Genomic DNA, 22,659 nt, shown 5'->3' with positions numbered 1-22,659 from the left:
CCCTGAAGTCCCCTCCCCTAATCATGATATGAATTCAAATGGTTTGCCCTATCTCTGTGCTGTGCCCAGCCCTGAGAAACTGTACTTAACCCTTTCTCTCCCACTTTTACATGAGGTTCCTCCTCATTCCAAAAACCAAATCTCACAAATTATGGGAAATAGGAAACGCATGCTGTGTCATACTCGTACCTCCTCTTGAGGTTTAAACTGGGGCTGAATGTTAATACTTGCCTGGACCAGGCCAGGAATCTGTCATCTCCCTGAAAATCCCCAAACAGATAAGAACAGCCATACTGGGTCAGACCAAAGGTCCACCAAGCCCAGTATCCTGTCCTCTGACAGTGGCCAATGGCAGGTGCCCCAAAGGGAATGAACAGACAGGGTATCATGAAGTGATCCATTCCCTGTCACCCAATCCCAGCTTCTGGCAAACAGAGACTAGGGACACCATCCCTGCCCATCCTGGCTAATAGCATTGGTGGACCTATCTTCCATGAATCTATCTAGCTCCCTTTTGAACCCTGTTATAGTATTGGCCTTCACAACACCCTCTGGCAGGGAGTTCCAGAGGTTGACCATGCGTTGCTTGAAAAAATACTTCCTTGTGTTTGTTTTAAACCTGATACCCATTAATTTCATTTGGTAGCCCCTTGTTCTTGTATTATGCGAAGGAGTAAATAACACTTCCTTATTTACTTTCTCCACAGCAGTCAGGATTTTATAGACCTCTATCATATCTCTCCCCTCACCCCCCCTTAGTCGCCTCTTTTCCAAGCTGAAAAGTCCCAGTCTTATTAATCTCTCCTCATATGGAGATAATTCTTGTGACTTTTAAAAGTCCACTATCCTAAACGTTTCTTGAGAAGAAATCCTGGGGAAAGGAGCCATACCAGTGGTATTGTAGGAGTTTATGACTAAATAAACAGCTCCCACTTACAGCTCAATGACCACTTCACCTCCAGGAGTTATTCACTGATAAACTCCATAAATTTTCAGGAACAGCCATTTTATCACTACCAGTGGTGTCCTCCGTTAAGTGCTACAAGGTGAAGCCAAGGGGGAGAGGAGGAAAACAGGACAAGCGAGCATGAGAGAGAGAAATGGGGTGATCACTAGAAAAAATGATCAGATCTTTTCAAAAGGGGGTGAGTGGGAAACGACTGAAGGGGGAGAAAAACAGAGGTAGTGAAGACCCTCTTTGATAAAGCAGTAACCAGTTAATATCTGCTGCTTTTGTTTGTGCACTGCCCTTTGGATATTTCTGAAGCTTTGTTAGATGTAAGGAGGCCACGGCCAAGCAAAGTGGTATTTCAAAAGGCACAAGGAAGAGTTTATTGCTATCTCTGCCTGTATGTGGGCTTCCATGAAGTGATTTATTTGGACATATGATCCAAGTCTCTGCTCCACTGTTTCATTTATGACCTGCAGTTTATGGTAAAATTATGAAATGACATCTCTTTGCAGTGTGAAAATACCCAACTGCGTTCTCCATTACAAATGCAGTAGGAATGTGTTTCTGAAGGTGAATGTTAAGAGAGTTTCAAGCTGCATTTTGTCACCCACGTGTTCTCTTCACTCCAGCAGATCATCTGACCTTGAACTAGGTGAACCTGGACAGTTTGGCTGCTGTATGTTCCAAAAGTGCCCCGGAGATCCACGTACATGTGGGGTGGGGGTGGAGAAAACTGTTCTTTAAATCCCAGAAAGAGAGAGGAAATATCAAGTATAGCCCAGATCTACTTGCACCTTCATTACACCCATTCATGAGTGGGCACTAGCACCTTCTCCCTCTCAGATCATTCAATTCTTCCCCATGCTCAAAGGTCCTTTCTGTGGCATTGTTTGGGGAGGGAGATCTTGTATCTGAGCCATTACCTACTCCTGGCTCTACTGCTTCTGAGGCTATGTCTACACTACAGCTTATGTCAGCCTACCTTACGTCACTTGGGTGTGAATAAACCACCCCCTGAGTGACATAAGTTACACTGACATAAGTGCTGTGTGGACAGGGCTATACTACCGCTCACAGAGGTGGTTTTATTCTGCTTCTGGGAGAGGTCTGTCCCGTTGGCATAGAGCATCTTCACTAGAAATGCTACAGGGGTGCAACTGGTGCAGTAAGGTAACTTCCTTTCAGGGGGGTGTTCTCATTCATAGTACAAAGTATGTTGCTTTTCAAGTGCCACTTCTGTCTGTCTCTTCCTGTCTTCAGACAAGTAGCCATGAACATCAGCCTGTGGTCCTGTAAGCAGTACTTCCAAATGGTCGTCTTTGCCCCACTGCATGAGAACTGCTCCTCATACATAGTCATCAGCCAGCTGTGACTATTCTGCAGATAACTGAGGCCAGCCTAGGTCTATCCTTAAGTATATGTAAAGTGCCTACACCGTGGTATCCAAGGGCGGTGTTTATGAACGTGCTAATCCAGCAGCGTTTCCAAGACCAATGGTAAAATTAATGCTTGATTCCCCCTCGCACTTACAATAAAAATAGTTTAAATAATGGATATCAAGTAGCAGCTCTTTAGGTACCAGAGGTCTAGTACAACTTGACTTCAGGCAGCCTCCTAGACTTGACTTAAACCATGTAAGTAGAATATCCCAATGGAGCTGATCTGTAGCTATGTTTAGACTAGCTCAGATCTGCCCCCCCGCCACCCCTTGAGATGTGGTTGGGTTGCTATGACACTTTTTGGGGGACCCAGGGCTGTGAGCCACCTTGTTACCACCAGCTTTCAGCGTGAGGGAGTCTGGTATGTGCTAGCCGGGTGTTTGCTCCTTAACCCAACCAGCCTGTCCACTCCTCTGAGCTACCCCAACCCTGCCTTGAAGGTTGGCAGTAGATGCACCCCAGCCCCTGAGTCCCTCCGAAGTGTCCAGCCCCTGATCACTAGATATCCTCAGAAATCCCAGATGCCCTGTTCCCAAAGGAACAGCGTACCACAGTTAACCAGTTTTACCTTCGACCCCTGTTCCCGTAATGCACACAGCACTTGGGTTCAACAGTAAAACAAAAGGAAACTTATTTTAAGAATGAAGAGGTTCAAGTAATTACCAGTGTGAGAGATGGGAACGAAAGTTTACACACAGGGCTTAATTTGTGCCAGGGCTGAGCCCTGGCACCTCTAGGCTGGCAGTTCATAGCCCTGGCACCTCTGGGTTTGCCAAGTCTGTTATGAAAATAAAAAATTGCTTGAGCCCTGGCACCTCTTTCATTACAGATGAAGCACTGGTTCCATATGAAACAAAATCATAACATGCATTCTAGAACCTAAACTTAACTAACCAGTTATCCTCCTGTCTAAAAATGTTTCTCACCTAAAGTTTTTTCGACATTTTCAACCAAACCTATCTGAGATCCCTTTTTCATGAAGCAAACCCACTGTTGGCTTACTTCCTAAGTGAAGGATGAGGGTGCACCTCCATACCCATTAGTTATACCCCCCAAATTGTCCTTACTTGTAACCAGGGCTCTCCCTGGCTGGTTCACTTCATCCTGCAAATTTCCTCTTTTGAAGATCTCACAATCCTTCTCTAACATTTGGCTCAGACTGCAAATGAAGGCCCATTGTGAACCATACTTAATTTACATGTAAACAGACAGACAAACATTTCTTGTCTGAAAGAAAACCTGCCTTTCACCTTTCTGGTGACCAGTCCCTAGTCATAGACCTTAAGAACATATTTTTGGTGTATATACATAATTCCTTATACAACATCCGTATGGAAATTTTGCAGTTGTTATGATGACCTGTGTGATACAGGCTTTTATTAGAGACCTTGCATGGTGTTCTTTGGGTGAACCTAGGGGATCCCTGTACTCTCTGCCAGTTGGCATATTGAGGTCCTTGGGTCACCGTTGCCCTTCAAGAACACTGGACCCTGGTAGACTGGTCCAAATGTTCCAACTTTAATCTCTGGGATATCTCTGTGTGGATATAGGAATCAGTTGACTAGGGTGGGGAGTGATGTGGCTATTCAACAATAGCTGTCCTTGCCCAGAGAACAGGGAGCGAAATGGCTAGTCTGAAAAGAGCAGGAAAATATCTCTATTGGGAGGACACGACTCTGGGAACACTGAAGCCTGGAAAATGTCCTGGACTCATTAGCTAATCTTCTGGGGGTGGCACACACCTGTGCATCTTGACATTTGGCAGTGACCTAGGCATGTGGCTGTCATGCTTGGGTCTTAATCTAGTTCTGCCTGTGGGTATAGCTGAGGGAGCGTGGGCAAACCTGAGGAGCCCAGCCCTGCAGGTAAGATTGTGCAGTTCAGAACATGATCTACTGCAAGTGGCATTGCGCTGTCTCCTCAAGTTGGCGGGACCTGGGCAGGAGGTGGAGCTCGGAGGAGAAGCACAGCTCTTTCCCTCCCAGTTTGAGCTCCGTTTAGTGAGTTGGGGATTGGCAGTGCACCTGGATGCTGTTGCTGTAGTTCCTTCCCTGATCAGCTTCTCTGCAGGCTAATGCAGACGTGTTTCACCTTAGGAGTTTTGTCTTTTACTTCCTTTAGAAAACGCTTCCCTGTCCCCTTCATGTTTTGTTACAACAGATTTGGCACGTCAAGCCTTGTCCAGAGAGTGTTGGCTTACTGGCGGCGGAAAATAGTTCCCATGCTGCCTGATCCAATGTCCACTGGAGTCAGTGAGAGTCTTTCGATTGATTATTTGTAGCAGCTAGAAGTCCTAGCGGACACTGAGAGCCCTAATTTTATAGCCAGGATCGCTCAGCGTGTGAAGTGTTAGAAACAGGGTCAGGCTGCAATTGAATGCAGGTCTCCTATTCATTCCCCTGTTCTGACCCAATGGACAGTCCTTGCCATCAGTTCGAAGGCATGGGTCACTTGGCTGTCATCGAGGCTCTGAGTCTGGGAGTGTTCATACCCTAAGCCAGGCAACACCCTACTCCTGAACAGCAAGATGCCTCTTTGTGTGGGTTGTGATTCCGTAACAGTTGTGGGTGCAAAAGGGGTCCTGGTAGCTCACCACCTAGCAAAGCTTCCATGCACTGTACACAAGGCACAACATAGGTGCCTCTGGGAAAGCCCTCCGACATGGGCCGACTGTCGAAGTTAGTCCATCTGTAGGCCAGCCAAGTCTTTAATACTGAAGCCTGTAAAGTCAGCTGCTTTATCGCTGTAGGGGAAAGAGAGAGAGAGAGAGAGAATCCCTTGATTTTTTGTTAATAAGATTGTTACCTATGGCACTTGGGGTTGGAGGCTTTACAGGCATCAATGATGCATTTTCTGTTTTTAGCACGCAGGCAGACAAAGTGATGGGAAGATCTCTATTTATGGTTCTGCCACCCAGAGTGACTGAACAGATGGAAGGGGTGGAGAGAGAAATCCCCATAGATTAAATGTGCTGTAAGGTAAACATGCCACAGAAAGACCAGCGGTGATCACCTGGGCCTGGAGAATGTTGACACAGCTTCCTGGTGGGGGTTTAAGAGTAGACCTTGTCCTTAAGAGGGATGGCCTTGTTCTGTGTATCTCTCAACCCTGTGTTCTTTCACGCAGTGGATCTTGTTCCGTATTACCAGGGCAAACCTGTACAGATGACTTCTTTTGGATAAATTGTAGATCTTTGTTTTTTTGTAAGATATTTAATCATTGTTCAGGTATTTTCTGTCCCCCAAAAGACCTGATGCTAAAAGCCCAAATTTTCTTTCAGAAGGATTTTGCTTTACTGAAAGAGTGGGTTTAATTTTATTGATTGGACTGCAAGTTGCACAGTAGGAATTTTTCTTCTCATAGAATATGCAGAATTTGTTTCCTTTTTTTTTTTTTTTTTTTATAAAGAGCAAGTGTAAAAGCTCTGGATGATACGACTACTACAACCATCACCACCCATGACTTCTACATTTTAGGGTGTTGAAACCATTAGACTTCTGATGCAAAGTAGAGAAGGCATTTAAACAAAATGTGCGGTTTCCTTAATCGGTAAAAAGAATTTTAACAGTGGACACAGTCAGGCTGTGTCTAATTCTCCGGGGCCTACAGCAGCATTGCTCCCGCGCTGTAGCTAGGCCGGTATAACCTTGCAGTGTAGATGCAGACAGACTACAGTGACGGAAGGGGTTTTTTGTAGTAATACCACCTCCCCAAATGACGGTAGGTACATAGAGGGTAGAGTGACCAGATGAAACAGACAAAATATCAGGACGCATGGGGGAAGCAAAAAGAAAAAAAAGCCGGAGCGGCCAAAGCCGCAATATCGGAGCAAATGGCGTCCTGACTGTGCATCGGTCGGGACAAAGAACGAAAAATTGGGACAGTACATCTGCTCACCCTAATAGAGGGAAGCATTCTTCCATTGACCTTGCTGCATCTACACCAGGGATTAGGTCAGCATACAGCACTTGGGGGTGAATTTTTTATGCCTGAGTGCTGCAGCTACGTTGGTCTAAATGTTAAGTATAGACCAGACCTATGGCACTCCGAGTTGCCATTTTGCACCAGATGAAGTTAAGTTTTGCAGTAGGCAATGTTTCTCCCCTGGTATGATCCTTGTTGTAAGGGTGAAGAATGGCAGGTAGATTGGACTTGCAGGAAGCAAAACAAGGTATGTAAGAGATGGCTGCACTTACTTTCTCTAAAGGATCTGACCCAGCTTCCATTAAAGTCAATTAAAGTCAACACTCCTTTGTCTGTATCAGGCCATAACGAAGCAGCGCTCTAGTGCAAGAAGACTTCAGGAGGGTTAGGTCGCTGATCAGGTTGCTGTGGCTAGGTTTGAAAGTTTGAGCTCAAGAGCTAGATCCTAATGGTGCCAAAAACTTGGGGGGAAGAGCAAGCAAAAAAGCAAAGGGAGATGGGCTCAAGTTACACGAGTCTAGAATATCTCAAACATCCACTCCTTCCTGCATTCAGATTCCTCCAGCTTGCCTTCCATCTAGCCATGCTGTGCTCTCTGGCTTCATTTTAGGAAGGCCTAATGGACAAATGGTGCTTCTGAACTTTGATTCCGAATTTCCCTTGCTTGCTTGAATGGCTGTTTCCCTAATGAAAACCAAATAGAGCTTTACATGTTGTTTGTTGTTTTTAATCCCCTCCTCTGATCGCCTTTATTTGTTAGTGAAATGGTTGAGGGATCGCTTCCCAGGGGTTAAGTTAGATGGGAAAGCCTGCAGTAATAGACTGATGTACTGTACCAGGTTAGCATGTAATGTAACGTTTCATACAGAGCGAAATGCTTAGGGCCCTGTGCTTTCTCCCACTGATAAATGGAATTGCGTGCATGTCACCAAGATCTCGAAGTCCCTTACTTTGCAGTATGATTGGATTTTAACAAACTGTTTTCAAATTCTCATAGTGCTTTCTCCTTTAGAAATCTATAGGATGTGGGTGGGTTTTTCAGTTATTGTGGATCTATAATCTGAGATCCAAATTGCTATTATTTTTAATAAGCATTTATTCAGACCAGTTACCAGGAAGAAAATACTCTTGGTTCTGTGAGATTTTCACACATCAGTGGCAGTGGAGAACACTCTACATGGATTGCATTTAAATGAAGTCATCACAAGGAACCATTCCAGACAGTGTCTGGAGAGGTTGAAATCTACTGTTTGTTTGTTTGAAATACCTGGAATTTTTCATCCATGTTATCTTGTGGTGTGTGGCGGTGGGGCAGAAGGTGGAATCTACTGCCAGTGTAAGGACACAGCTCAGGGGACAGGTAAGTGTGACATCTTCATACTGCCCTGTCAAGGAGCCTTGCTCTTTTATATGAGGGCAGACGCCTCTGCATGAAGAGAGCTCAGATTCCACGCTCAGTCTTGGCTTCTTATTGGTGGCGTCTGATATGGTAGCTCACTGGGAACTGGACTGAGAAAAAAACAATTCATTTCCAGCAGGCCACTAAGCAGTGTTGGGTTGGCAGCAAAACTGACCTTTTGCTAGATTTGATCCAGTGGCGAAAGATTCCTTATCCCATTGCTAATCCTTAGAGCCATCCAGCCATCCTCTGTTGAATTGTGGTATGTCTCTAGCTCACATATGTACATGCTCAGGTTGAGTATTTAATGAGGTTTAATACCCATTAAAATGTATATTTGTAACTTTTGTGAAACAAGCCAGAGATTTTCTTTTTAGATTTTTTTTTTTTTTTTCTCCCCTACTAAAGTCCTCTAGCCTGCAATGGCTGCTGTTGTCAGACACAGTAATGCAATAGAAATGCAAATGGATTACTAACTATAAGTTTTTTAAATATTGTGTTTAATATCCCAAATTACTCTTTAGTCTTAAAAATGGCTAAAGATCTGGGTTGAGATTTTTGCGAATCCGCTGAAGGATTTGGACACTCGTTTCCCACAATTCCAGCTCAGATTCTTGCCTTAATGGGGGATTCCCACCACTGAGAAGAGAAACTAAAGAAATGTCAAGAATAAGTACAGCCCAAATGACACACTCAAGTGCTCCAGAAAGCTGTTGCCAGGATAGTAACCTGACTGTCACTTGTAAGTCTCCTTAATGCAAATCAGCGACAATCCTCTTGAAGTATTGTAAAGAACCATCACCCCTTTTTGGCCTTGCAGGTAGAACTCTATGTGTTTGAGGTTTTTGTTTAAGGCCAGAAGGGACCATTATGATCATCTAGCCCAATCTCCTCCTGCATGACACTGACCATAGAATTTCACCCACAAATTGCTGCTTCAAGGCCAATATTTTTGTGGTTGAAACTAGAGCATCTCTTTTTTTGGAAAGACTTCCAGTTTTGATGCAAAGATTCCCAGTGATGCAGAATGGTGAGCTGTTACAATGGTTAATTACCTGTACCCTTAAAAATATGTGTATTTGGCATGGGGGATAGTGGAGGTACTAACCTTTCTTGCTTACCCAAAACTCCTCTCGGAGCAAATTAATTTCAGTGGAAGATCTGGACGTACAAGGATTGGACTCCAAAGGGAAATCCTTTTTTTTTTTAAATGGACTTTTTACAACCAAGTCAGAAACTCTAGATGTTTCACTGGGCCGAAAAGAGCAAGCATAAAACTCTCTTATGCTACAGCTAGTTTCCTGTTTACTACAGCAGCTGCGTATATAGCCTTAGGAACGTTAGTGTTGTTAGACAAGCCACTAATAATGTACCAAAGCATCCAGCTCTCTTGACACTTTTGTTTCAACCAGTTTCTAGACTGGGACTGAGTTAAAGATCTTTTAAATGTTTTCTATTTCTCTCTTCTTGGAAAACATATGGCCCTTGAAGTTCTGGAACTTCCAGAAAAAGAATAAGCTTTAGTGTATGAAGGGTTTTTATGGAGTACCTAGAGACGCAGCAAAAAAGTAGCAATCTGCTTGCAGATACTGTAAGTGCATAATTAATAAATTCTCTTCATTAATTTATAAAGAACAGTAGAACTGGGGATGCCCCTTTTATGAAAACAGTGAGTGCACACTAAGTTCACTGTCGGTTAATGTACAGATGTATTAGGCATACGTTTGTCAAGAGCTACGTTCTATGTCCCATCTGGCTAAAGAAGTTGTCATCCTTGTGAGACTAGGTTTAGAATACACTGGATTTTGTCCTTCTCCCCCATCCCCAATCTCATTCCTTTTTGGTTATGTGTGACTCCATGGATTCTTGAATGAGAGCTGATCCTGAACCATTCACTGTGTGAAATAGCAGTGGTGTAAATTAAAACCCAAGTCTGTCTGGAAAGTTCATCTGACCATTTCTTTAAGCTACCAGCTAGTGGAATAATACCCCTAAAATCTGTGGAAGGGCTGAGCTCACTTTCTCTGACTTAACATTTCTGCCGATTCATTTTCATATTATGTTATGAAGATGTATGTATGTTTTTTTTTGTCCTTGGATGTAGCAAAGTCATCTGTGCGGTAGGTGCTTTGGCCAACACTGACAATATCAATAACACAACTTTATTATATAATAACCCCTAGAGCTAGAGATGGCCAACCCCCCACCCTTCGCCCCCGGCTGTTGCAAAACCATGATTTTAAATAAAATAAAACCAAATGGTTGGAAAAATCCATGCCCTTTAAAACATTCCAACTTGTGCAGCTTGGGGGCTGCGCAATGCTGGTGTGTGGAGAAAGCAAGAAATCTCTACTGCAGCAGCACTGTCAGGGTTACCCAGACGTGTGTAGGGAAACGTCTCAGCAATTCTTGTGTAGAGCAGCGAAAGGGGGGGGGGGGGGGGGGGGGGGCGGGGAGGAGGAAGAGAAAGGGCATCTTGAAACTGCTGGCTGCTGGTTGCTGATTGGCGGAGCCCGGTGTCTCAGCGTTCCATCCATGGAACCCTCCTCCCTCTGCTTTGTCCATCCCGGAAGGAATTTCCTCTGCCGCTGGTGCTTGATCTATTGTTGTTTGTCGCCGCTGCTCTCCTGCCTGTTTTGGTCAGATCGAGTAACCACAGTATCAAAACGGTGACGCCCCCCCCCCCCCCATCCGCGGCATTTTATCCCTCCCAGCCCCACTCCCACCCCCCCTTCTGCATGCTCCTTATGATGATGGCTTCATAGGACACCGAGGAAAAGGGTCCTGGCTTTTCCCACTGCAGAGATGGTTTCAATTAAACATGGGCGGGGGGGGGGGGGGCTTGGTTTGGTGGGTTTAAGTTATTCTCGGCGATCAGATGCAAAACTTATTTGCTCTCGCCGGCCTCCCTGCCCCTCTTTTAATTAAAAAACAAACACACACACAACAACAGTGCAATCCCCCTTCCCCGCTCCCGCTGCTCTGGGCAGAGCTAGGGGAATCTCAAGTGCAAAGATCACCCTGGCAGTTGCCAAATCTTGTTTCCTCGTGCACGGAAACTCCTTCAATTTGGGACCAGCTCTAAGGCAGCTCCCCCATTCAAAAATGGTTGTACTCCGATAGAATTAAAATCCAGTGCTGACCCCCTCTCTCTCGGTCAAGTAACCGCCACAGCTGCCGAGAGGTCTGTGGTTGGGATTTGGGTGGGGTGGGGGGCCGGGGAAGTGTAGAAATAGCTTGTTGATGTGGGGGGAGGGGCGAAAATAAATCAGCTGCATTGGTGGGTCAATGCTGTTTTTATTGCACATTAAGCTGCAAAGGGAGAAGAGAGAAAGGGAGGAGGCACCAACTATCTGGAAGGGTGGAAACTAGATTCCCCCGCTCCCTCCCCCCCCCCCGGATCAGAGCTCCTGCAGGCTTGCCTGGGAGCTGCAAATTAATGCCTGGTGTGATGGGGAGAGTGAAGCTGAGAAGTGTAATGCCCTGCCTAAGAGACCCTGACACTTTCTGCATTCCCAGCTCTCTTCTCCTCCCCAGGGCTTTTGCGATGGCTAATTCCTCCTGAGGCTGACATTTGGCACTAGGGAGGGAGGAGGAAAAAGGGGAGGGGGGGAGAGGGAAAAAAAACATCCTGAGAACATCACCGTGGGTGAGCTTCAGAAGCTCGGAGCAACATTGCCCCCTGGAGGCACGTGCCTGATACTTCAGACGACAACCAGTTCCTTTCCCAAAGGGAGGACTTTCTCCTACTTTGGAGGGTCTGTTTGTGGGAGACGTTATGTGGTGTGAAGGATGATCAAGCCCATTTGCTGTGCCTGGCTGTAGTCTGTAATTTGGAGGCATTTTTAATCCCCATGGTTTGGGGAGCAATCTTTGTTCCTCTGCTAGTGTTATATAAGCACTGGAAAGCTGGGGGCAGGTGTGGGAGGCATATTTGCTACAGAAGAATGTACTGTCTTTGGAAATAGTCTCTAGTGGTGACTTAGATGCTCAGAGTTTGTCGAAATGTAAAGGTGCTGGGGAGGGAAGAGGAGCTGGGCTGGGAGATTGCAGAAGGCCGGTGTGAATTGGCAGCAAATCATTCCTCGGGAGCAGCGTCTCATCACAGGCATGAGGGCAGGATGCATGCAAAGAGAGGGCCCAAAGAGTAGTCCAGGGAAGAAGCAGCTGCAGTTGTCTGGGAGAGGGTTAGCTTCCTGGGAGCATCCTGCCTCTTCCCTTTTCCCCCTCCTCCCACTCAATTTTGGATGCAATCTGGAATGGAGATGCAGTCTGGGCACGAAAATGCTTCCAGAAAAATATATCTTTCTCTCCCTTGTGTGAAAATCAGCATTTATGCAAAGCACGGGCCCATAGAGGAGGGTACTGCATGGATGATGGCATTGCAAACTCCCCTGTTGAAAGGCCTCTGTCCTGACCTAGAGACTACCTAGGAGTAAAGGGATTTCAGTCTCACCTGCCTAATCCATCTTGAGGGTACCCGAGACAACCCTGTAGACTGAATTCTTCTGTTTGCTTCCTGTGCTATTCTTTGGCTTATGTATGTAAGCTTCCCCTACCTACGTGTTATCCCACTTAACCGGCACAAAGGTCTATTCAGTCCCTCGCCTCTTTGCTGGGAATGCTGACAACCGTGCTGATCCATGTTTTGTGATATGGAAACCTTTTTGCTAGGCAATTGAGCGAGACTGTGAAATCATTTCACACTGGTCACAAAACAGGCAGCATCGGATAGCTGCTTCAGATTATTATTATTCCTGATCTGGGCTGGATTTGGCCTGATGATCTAATGATGGAAAAACTTTCCCCTTTAACTTAGGTCAGATGATCTAGCCCTTCCTCACAGTCTTTGTTGAGGCTCCCTCTCCTGCCTGGAACCTGCACAGTTTGAAGTGAATTCAGAGCTGGTGAAGGGACCCATGTGACAATTCCTTCTGGCCACAGGGTGTGCAGCCAGGAAGCTTCCCCATGGTGTTCCCTGAAAACATGACTTTGGAGAGGGGGGCCACTAGTGGTGAGGTTGGTTTCCACACCCATTTAGTTTAGGGACATCCATTGAGATTACAGGACTCTTGTGTGCAGTAGGCTGGTAGTGTTTGCCCGAAATGTCATATTAACAGGTTGATCCCCCATGAAAAAGGATAATTGGGCTCTTCTAGGTCAATGAGGCAGGTGACTTATTAACTCACCTGGATAACTAAGGAGATGGGAGTGGCTTTCTGAGAAGGAGGATCTAGAGTGTGAGCTGAGCATTCCTGAGGGAGGAACCTGTAAGGTAATGGGTTTGAGCTGATCTCTGTTCCATTTTTGTTTTTCAGGAAGGGGAGGGGAGTGAGTTTGGCCGTAACATGGTCCATAGATGCTGTTTGTAGAGGAGGCTGGGAAAAGCTTCTGGGTCCCAACTGAGATTTGTAATCTCTTTCTAACAAAAGAGGAAGCATTTACTTTTCCCCAAACCAATGGGACTGAAATACAAGTTCCCAAATAGAGGACTCATGTACAACTTAAGGTCTGTTTTATAAGATCGAAACTGAATAATCTAGCTACAAAATAAAGGGGTAACTTGAATATCTGTTGTTGGTTGTGCTCTGCTCAAGGAATGTCTTATGGATTTTGGCTAGCAATGGCTGGCCAGTGTTTGTAGCCAATGCCCGTAGAGAATCCACTCAAGTACCAAAGTGTATCAGTCTGCCTTGTCAGATTGTTCAGTAGACAGGGATTTTCAGGGTGGAGTTGTACTTGATCCCATTAATAGACACACTACAGGCCTGGAAACTAATTGTCTGATCCTGATGGGACTGACTTCCACTGATGGGAGATATGGGTGCTCAGCATTGCTTAAGCCATGGCAATGAATGTGGACAAAGCCTTTCAGGAGTAGTATGGACAGAGTGCCCCTGAAAGCTTTTGCATCCAGCCTAGAACACGGACTATGGCAGAAGCGCAGCTGTTAACAGTTAATGAGCTGGAAGAGCATTCTGGGTAATAACATGAGAACAAAGCCTATCAGGCAGACCGGTTTGCCTCAGAGTTCCCCTATTACTGCCGCAAGCAATGGCTTTTGAGATGGAGTAGAGTTTGCTCTGGCTGGGCGTAGCCATGGGCGCTGATCTGTGTGAAGCCCCCTTCACAGATGGTAATGGAATCGGCAAACTACCTCCTGTTTCTATTTGGAGGCACTTTAGTTCCCAGGTCTTCCTTGGAGCTGAGGGCTGATGTTGGTAAATGATTCCAAGTTGTGAGTGGTTTTGCTTTTTAAAAAGGACTGGCCCACAGTTGCCTGTCCGCTGACCACCATGGCCCCTTGAGCTTTGTGGGGAGAGCAGGGCTAGAACGCTGAGCCTCCTGCTCCAAAGGCCTTGGCCCTGTAGTACTTGAGCTAGAGGAGACTTTGTTAGGTGCTGGCAATTGGGAGTGTGTAACTGCACGCACCCTTTCATGTTTTACTTAGCCTTGCGTATGACCAGCGTGTGGGCACAAAAGCCGGCTAATGGCTGAGGAGCTATGAGACACAGTTGAGTGTTTCTGATTGCATCCAGTAGCAGGCAGTACGGCTCGCACACGAGTTAAGTGACAGAATAAAGTGTTGTAGACGTTTTTTTAAGAAGACCGTACCCTGTCTTTGACCCCTTCTGTTTCTGCTCTCCAAGCTCCCTTTGGCGCTGAATGCAAGGCAAAGTGGTGGTGCTGCAGGAACCGTTCAGGATTGATGTGATGCTCATCGGTTGATGGAGGTGTCAGCCACATGAAGCTTGGGGGAAGGTCTCTGGCCTCCAGCTGATGCAGCCCAACTGCGCGGCGCTTGAGTGTATTGCGTGCTTTGCCTTTGTGAGATCAGTCCTCAATCACCAATGAGAAGGTGGAAATACAGAGAGCTCTGTGCATTGGCTCCCACTCTCTTACCCTGCTACCCCTCCACAAAGGAAAGGGGATGTGGGCTGGACTTGGTGATGGAGAATGGCCAGATGTTTGAAACTGCAGCACCCCATTTGTCGTCTTCTCTGGCCGTAAGGTAGTTTTGTTTTGTCACGGATGAAATGTTGTTCACTGATGTGTGTTCAAACCAACTGCGTGTTTCCTCCCGTTTTCTAAAACTTTTTTACATATCCAAGCTCTGACTAAATGTCAAATGAATTCTTCTTTTTTTTTTCATTGTGGGGCATGAGCTCTGGATTTAGAAAATTAAATAAATATCAATGGAGGAGTTGGAAAAACAGGTTACCTTGTAATTGAATTTCCCCCCCTGCCACTAAAGGAAAAATTAGCCCTCCTGCTATTTTGTGTGGTCGGTGTTTGAGAACTTCTCAGTGTGTGGAATAGCTAGCTGAAAGGGTGGCATGACAGACGTGGCTCAGACTTTAAAGTTATTCACTCCTCCTCCTCCTCCTTCCTTTTTGTTTTCCTTTTAAAATAAATGTCATGCCGGCGAAGTCTACAGGATTGACAGCTCTGTGCAGCTAGCACTACTTATCCAGACAGCAGGGTGCACTCACAGCGCAATGTGATGGGACCCCACCCCAACAGGTGAAAAGGTAGCTTGAGTCTTTATGGTCTCCCTGCCTCACATCCACCAGGGGTCTTCACCTCTCGGAAACCGCCCCCAGAGGGCCTGACCGAAGTGGTGGATTTTTGTGATGTGGAACTTGTCCTCCAAGAACTGGACTGAGATCACTATCTGATAACCACTGGAGAGGTCTCTGTTTGTCTGGATTCAAGTTGTAGGTGAAAGGCTGTCTCTCCTATTACTACACCTCGGGCCAGATGTAGTTGTGGAACTGATGTCTGTTTTTTGTGTTCTGGAGCATTAGCGTGCTAAGCGCTCTGTAGAGGCTACAGCCATTTTGCTCTCCGAGCAGCTGCAGCCTGTACAGAGGACACGTGCTGTGCTCTCTCCTGGAGATGCTACTCTTGTTCCATTCTTGGCTTTCCCTTCTCTAAAACAAAAATCCTGCAATTGGAAAGCGTGCCCGCTGTGCATGAATAGAACCCTGTGCCAGCCAGTCCCCTAATGTACCGATTCTAATTGCAAGTATGTGAAAGCAGGGGTGGAATCAATAGACTAGGCCTTGACTGAAGGCACACAGTGTGGCAGCTAACTTTTGTTATTGCTTGGAGGTTTTAGATATCACTCTAGACACAGACTAGCGCAGGAGTGGGTGCTGCCCACAAGTGCCTCGCTCTGAGGCCAGGTTCCCTGTAGCCAAGAGTAGCTGATTGAAAGCCTGGCTCAGGCATGCAAAGTTAAGTGTGTGAAATTATGCTTGTGCATTTTCACATATCCAATTTACAGGTGTAAACATTGATAAGCACGTGCCAGAGGGGTATTTGTGCATGCCTGTGGTTAGCTAGACCTCGCTGGCTATTGGCATGTGCAAATACCATATATACACACAGGATATATGGAAGTTAAGTCAAGCATGAGACGTGGTTTGTGTGTGTGTGAGAGAGAAGAATTACACATGCCTAGCTTTGAATCATGTCTTCCTGGCTCTGGTGGGGGAAAAATCCTTTAAAATATAACAATTGCTTCCTGTTGTATCAGGCACACGTTAGCTAAAAGTGATCAAACATGTCGTACCGGCTCTGAAAGAGTCCAAGATACACTGATAGCAAGGAATACGTGCCTTTTTGTCGGCAATGATACAAAAGTGTAAGTTTCAGAGTAACAGCCGTGTTAGTCTGTATTCGCAAAAAGAAAGGAGTACTTGTGGCACCTTAGAGACTAACCAATTTATTTGAGCATAAGCTTTCGTGAGCTACAGCTCACTTCATCGGATGCATACTGTGGAAAGTACAGAAGATCTTTTTATACACACAAAGCATGAAAAAATGGGTGTTTACCACTACAAAAGGTTTTCTCTTCCCTCACCCCACTCTCCTGCTGAAAATAGCTTATCTAAAGTGATCACTCTCCTTACAACGTGTGTGATAATCAAGTTGGGCCATTTCCAGCACATATAGAGACTGGGAGTGGCTAAGTCATTATGCAAGGTAACCAATTTCCCCTTGTTTTTTCCTAACCCTGCCCCCCCCCCAAGACGTTCTTGTTAAACCCTGGATTTGTGCTGGAAATGGCCCAACTTGATTATCACACACGTTGTAAGGAGAGTGATCACTTTAGATAAGCTATTACCAGCAGGAGAGTGGGGGGGGGGGCAGAGAAAACCTTTTGTAGTGATAAACACCCATTTTTTCATGCTTTGTGTGTATAAAAAGATCTTCTGTACTTTCCACAGTATGCATCCGACGAAGTGAGCTGTAGCTCACGAAAGCTTATGCTCAAATAAATTGGTTAGTCTCTAAGGTGCCACAAGTACTCCTTTTCTAAAAGTGTAAGTGTGGGCCAGCAGACTGGGAGGGTTGCTCTTGCATCAACTAGCTAGCTGGATCTGCTATGTAACTTGCTGGAGGCTGCTCAGTGTTTGAGACAAGGTTCCATGGATTTCAAGGCATGATTGGTTGGGAATGCAGGGTGGGGCAGGAGACTTCTAGCAGCAGGAGGATTAATGCGGTGGTAAGGATTCCCATCTCCATGAGAAATGCAGATGTCTCAGAGGCTAGCATAGACTACCCAAGATTTTGATTTACTAAGCTAATGTGCTAGTAGGTTTTGTCATTTGATAATGAACCTTTCTGGAGATCTCTATAAAACCATTTGTAATCAGGTTTCCAAGTCATAGACGGTTTTATTTTTGGCAGGGGAGGGGTGGTTGGCTAAAGACCATTTTCTGTGTATAGCTACAGTTCTTGCAGCTGGGGAGTAACAGCGTGTTGTAGAGTGACCTCCTAGAAGTGCAGGTGATGAGTAGTACTTATGTCCAGCCTTCGCCATGTGTGAGAACATGATTTCCAGTGCAAGTGTAATGGGTCACTTGCAAAAAACCTAGACAAGCCTCTCAAAACCCCTATTTCTGTCCTGGAGTAGAGTGCGGGGCAGAACCATGGACGCTGTGGTATAGACACCACCCTAAGGAAGTGTTAGAAGCCCCATCATTTGGGACATCAAAAACTAGAGTGAACCTTAGAGAAAAAACACAGAAAGGAACAGCCCTGCGCTGACCCATCAATCTGGATGACCAGCGTGTGTGTTCTATGAATTACAGTAGCGATGCACAGTTACACAGCATGAGAGCTTTTACCGTAGTGCCTAGGAGCCCTAGTCATGAGCAGGACCCCATTGTGCTAGGTACAGTACAAGCACAGAACAAAGATTGTCCGTAGTCCAGGAGTCATGCCTAGGGGTTAGAAGATAAGCCAACAGTCAGTCAGGAATCTGAGCTGGAGACTGGGTTACCTGGCAAGAAGCCAGGCAGGGGCAGAGCTGGAACAACCAGGCTGGAGCTTTTGCAGCTGTGGGAGTGTGTTTTGGGCCACAAAGGCATGACTTTCTTCTTTCTGGGTGTGTGCCCTGAGGCCCTGCCCCCACTCTGCCCCTTCCTACAAGGCCCCACCCTCTCTCTGCCCCTTCCCACCATGCTCCTCTCCCTCCCCCGGTAGCGCCTCCCGCCTGCCACTGAACAGCTGATCGGTGGGTGGCTGGTAGGTGCTGAGCACCCACTATCTCTTTTTTTTTTTTTTCTTTTTGTGGATGCTCCAGCCCCGGAGCACCCACAGAGTCAGTGCCTGTTGTGGGCAGCTGCTGAACTCCTCCTGCAGCTTGCCATCCAGACCAGTGGGACTGGGTCCAAAAAACCTGTGAAAACCGCAAGAAATAAGCGGGGTGGGGGTTTGAAACCATGCATTGTGATGCTGGGTGGGGTTTGGGGCAAAAAACGCCAAGGGGTGAAGTCCAACAGGGGGGAAAAAAAAGGGCAGACCTCAGAGACCAGCGGAAAAAACTGCAGGTTGCAACTGCATGAAAACAGCCAAAAGTAGCTTGTAATAAGCTGACTTGGCAACTCTTGTTGGGTTTTAGAGCCGGTTTGCTGCTCCTTGTAGCCAATTAGGCAGGGCAGCTGCACTCATTAGGTTGCCCAGAGACTGGCTGCAGGCCCTGATTCCTGACAGCCAATTGTGACCTCAGTACTTCATAGCTATGGAAAGCATCTGAATCGTCCTCTTGTAAATTCGGAAAAAAGGCTTCAAGATGAGGACAGCAGCATCAGATGCCTAACTAAGGCCTTGTTTTCACTATATACTCCTGAGGGAATTCTGCACGCCCCCCCCCCCCCCAAATACGCACACAATATTTTAAAATTCTGCAAATTTTATTTGTCAACAAATAAATGTGGCTGCAGCAGGCCCCCACCTCCCCTGGTACAGGGACTCAGCGGCTCCACCTGACACTGACAATGCAAGGGCTGGGCCTGCTCCAGGAACATCCTGGGACCCTGCGCCTCTGTGCCAGGCATATAGGTGCTGAAACTAGGGACGCAGGGGGTGCTGCAGCACCCCCTAGCTTGAAGTGGTTTCCATTCTATAACGGGTTCACGGTTTGGTTCAGTGGCTCTCAGCACCCCCACTATATAAATTGTTCCAGCACCCCTAGCAGGCAAACCGGGTGTGGGTGGGTAGGCTCAGTCCTGCAGGATCCAAGTGTGGAGGGGCTTAGTGTGTGTGGGGGGGATCCAGGTGTGGGGTGACAGGTTTCTATGTGGGGCACTCTGGGTGGGGGCAGCTGAGGGGAGATGTGGATGCACAGGCTCGTTGGGGGGGGGGGAGGGGGTGGTTCCGGGTGCAGGGGCAGTGGGATTCTGCAGGTGAAAATGGTTGGGGCTCTGTGTGTGTGTGTGTGTGGTGGTGGGGTGTCTGGATGTGGGGAGATGTGGCTTGGCAGGAGTGTCCGGGTGTAGGGATATGGGGCTGAGTGGGGGGTCTGGGTGTGGGGCTTGATGGGGTGGGGGTCCAGGTGCAGCTGGTTGGGGCTCAGCAGGGGGATCCAGATGTAGGGGGGTAGGGCTTGTCAGGGTACGGGTTAGGTGGGCCTGCTTACCATCGGGGAAGCCCCAGCTGCTGCCGAGGGGACGCCACATGCCAGGCTCTCACTTCCCTCTGCGATTCCCGCAACTCCTCTTCTTCCCCGTCTCATCCCGTTTCCTCCCCCTCCCCACCCCTTACCCAGCTGGGCCCCACCACAGGCACTCACTGGTGCACAGAAAACGGGAAGGCTCCCAGAACACAGGAGCAAACTGGCACTAAGACCCAGGAGGCAGCGTTCGGCTGCAGCGCAGCCAAGACTAGTAGCCTCCTTCGGCTGGGCAGCTCTGGGCTTTCAGGTATGCGGGGCGGGTAGTGACAGGTAACCCTGTGTACCCCCCATGCCTGGCCTCTGGGGAACAATCCCCCCCCGCCACTGAGCCGTGGTCGTCCCCCCCACCTTGTGCAGGAATTCTGCAGGGGGTGGGGGGCATTTTCTGCAGTCCCGCAGAGTTTCCCTCGGTGTCTCGTTAGGAGAAACTCGTCTTAGCTTCGCTAACCCGAGGCAAAATCCTAGTGAAGACACGGCCGCTTGCTGCTTTCGACTGCGTTAGCAAGTCGAGTTAAGCTAGACTCCCCCTAGTCATCTTAACTCTATCTGCGGTGGGGGAGCCCAGTCCTGCTGTTAGCTAACTCGCATTAAGAGTACACCCTCTTTTCTGAGTGAAGACATTACTAGATTGCCTAGCTTTTTTCAGAGGTACTGAGGACCCCTGGCTCCTATTAGAACAAGTGGGCTGCCTTCAGCATTATGCAAAGAATTGGCTAAATGAAACTTCTGTGAATCCCATTGTTTCCTGACCTTGCAGCATCTAGGTACTCAAGCCAGTGGCTTCAGGGTGTTTGTACCTCTGCAAATCAGGCCACGTAGTGAGATGCTTCATGTGGAGTTAGTTGCATGATTTGAATCATAGGCAACGACTTCTACTGGCGCCAGTGGGTGCTCGCCCCGCCTCCTCCCCTGAGCGAGCCGCGTTCCCGCTCCTTCCCCTGTCCTCCTGGAGCTTGCTACAGCTGTTTGGCGCCGGCAAGCACCGGGAGGTAGGCGGAGGAGTGGGGATGTGGCGCGCTCAGGGGATGAGGCGAAGGAGGAAGTGAAGCGGAGCGGGGAGCTTGGCTGCCGGTGGGTGCAGAGCACCCACTAATTTTTCACCGAGTCAGCGTTTATGAGTTGAGGACCCACATTTGAAATGCTTTGGCCTGGCTGGCTGCTGTTCAGGTCAGCTCCCAGTGAGCGTGTCCGAGCAGATTCTGTCCAATGAACGCAGATGTTCCTTGATTCTAAACGGCGCTGAAAAGGCCAACTTGTGTTTCTCTTGATGGGACGTTTTCCTCTAGGCCGCAGCTCTGTGTGAAGGATGAGGATGGTTCTGCACTTGGTTCTGCTGCATATAACCTAGGCTAGTTCCGGAAGAGAGTCTCTGTCTGCCTCTAGTGGCTGAGCCATATACAAGTTTTGTGTGTGTTGCTGCTTCCAGCTGATGGACCTAGGCTAAACTAAGCCGTAAAGGCCCACACTCTTGGGTCCTGGGTTCAAAGCCTGCAGTCAGCCCATGGGGGTTAGGTAATGTGTATATAGTCGGAATGATGTGTTCAGTCAGCAATCAGCGTGGTGCTTGGCTGGGTGAGGGGTTGAGAATGGAGAGAATTTACCTTGTCTTGTTGCTTGCTGAAGGTTATTTGAGATTTTCATTAAAGATCAGAATGTCTGTACAACTCTGTTCACCTTCTACTGAGCCAATGAACATGACTTAAATTTTTTTTTTCTTGTTTAACATACTCTAAGAAGCCACGGAACTGCTGATAGGTCAGAGTCTTCGCTCAAAAGTAATTAACAATTTTAATCAGTAGTGTCATGACATCATTAAATTTCGATTTCTTTGCGCGAGAAGCCCACTGACGAATGATCCCACGGAAGAACCGGCACATCTGGGAAGTAATGATCGTTTTTCACAAGAGCACAAAATCCAATATTTTGCCCTGTAGTTAGCTCAGCTCCAGCACTTGCAATGAAGGAGTTTTAATTTATGCAGAGTAATCGGCTTTAGTCACAAGTAACTTGTGAGCATCAAAGAGATCCTGACCTTTTTGGGTATTTTTCAAATAACGTTGTTCAGTCAGTTCTTTCCTCTCGCAAAGAGAGAGAATAAAACACACCAATAGTATCTCTAGACCCATCGGCGGCCAGAGGAGTAATGCCACACATAGTGGTTCTAATGTAGGGGGGTCATAAATGTTTGCAGGCAGCTTTTTAAAAGATTAGTCTAACAGTCGTTGTGCCTGGTGGAAGTAGAGATGTTCTGGACGAGACTTGAATTTTGGCTGCCTTTTTTTTTTTTTTTAATCTTAAAAAAAATTCTTGGTATAAAGTGTTTGGATGAACGACACCAGAGACTTTTTTATTATGAGTATTTATTAATTTGTATTACAGTAGAATCCGTAAAGTTCCCAGCTCAGCAGGGCCCCTGCGTAATAAGCACTTGACAAACCCATAGTCAGAGACCACTGCTGCCTCAGATTTCAACCTATATAGATGAGTTCTATTCCCCTCCCACCCTCTAGGTCAGGGATGGGCAAACTTTTTGGCCCAAGGGCCACATCTGGATATGGAAATTGTATGGCGGGCCATGAATACTCAAAAACAGTCCTTGAGCTGCTCCTGGCTCCATGGAGGGCCCTCCATGAGGGCCTTTCCATGCTTCATTCCAGAGAGCAATAAAAAGCTTCCTTTGTAAATAGTCCCCTTGCCCAATGGGCTGGTTTCACACAACTCCATGCTCAAAAGGAAATGAGAAGCCAGTTGGTGCCCCTTCCTGCACCTTCTAATGTCTGGCAATGGCCTCAGCAGTTGAAAACCAGTCAGCTTGTTTTAGATCAGAAATATATAACTCCCCTTACTCCCTTTGCCTTTCCTGGAGGGACTCAATTCCAGGATTCATTATCTCCTCCTCCCTCACTGGGGGGCTAGCAGAGCTGGAGCTCCTGTTTGGGATCATCTGCCAAGTCATGATCACAACCCTCCAAAAGTC

General features: G+C 47.1%; 1 protein-coding gene across 7 annotated transcripts in view; it reads left to right on the top strand.

Annotated features, from left to right (window-relative positions):
- ACOT11 (acyl-CoA thioesterase 11) overlaps positions 1-22,659 on the top strand; it is a 114,843-nt gene that overhangs the window by 20,224 nt on the left and 71,960 nt on the right. The window contains exon 1 of one of the 7 annotated variants that reach the window (XM_043552763.1): positions 7,657-7,675. The exons of 5 other annotated variants lie outside the window; for them this stretch is intronic. The gene's annotated coding sequence lies outside the window, so the exon portion shown is untranslated. Of the gene's footprint in view, positions 1-7,656; positions 7,676-12,943; positions 12,990-22,659 lie in introns of those variants that run through there. One more of the 7 variants, XM_043552764.1, reaches the window with a different exon arrangement.

This window comes from Chelonia mydas, chromosome 8 (assembly GCF_015237465.2).
Source record: "Chelonia mydas isolate rCheMyd1 chromosome 8, rCheMyd1.pri.v2, whole genome shotgun sequence".
In the NCBI taxonomy this organism is placed as follows: Eukaryota; Metazoa; Chordata; order Testudines; family Cheloniidae; genus Chelonia; species Chelonia mydas.
The sequence above is the reverse complement of the archived record's forward strand: the minus strand, read 5'-3'. Positions and strand labels throughout refer to the sequence as shown.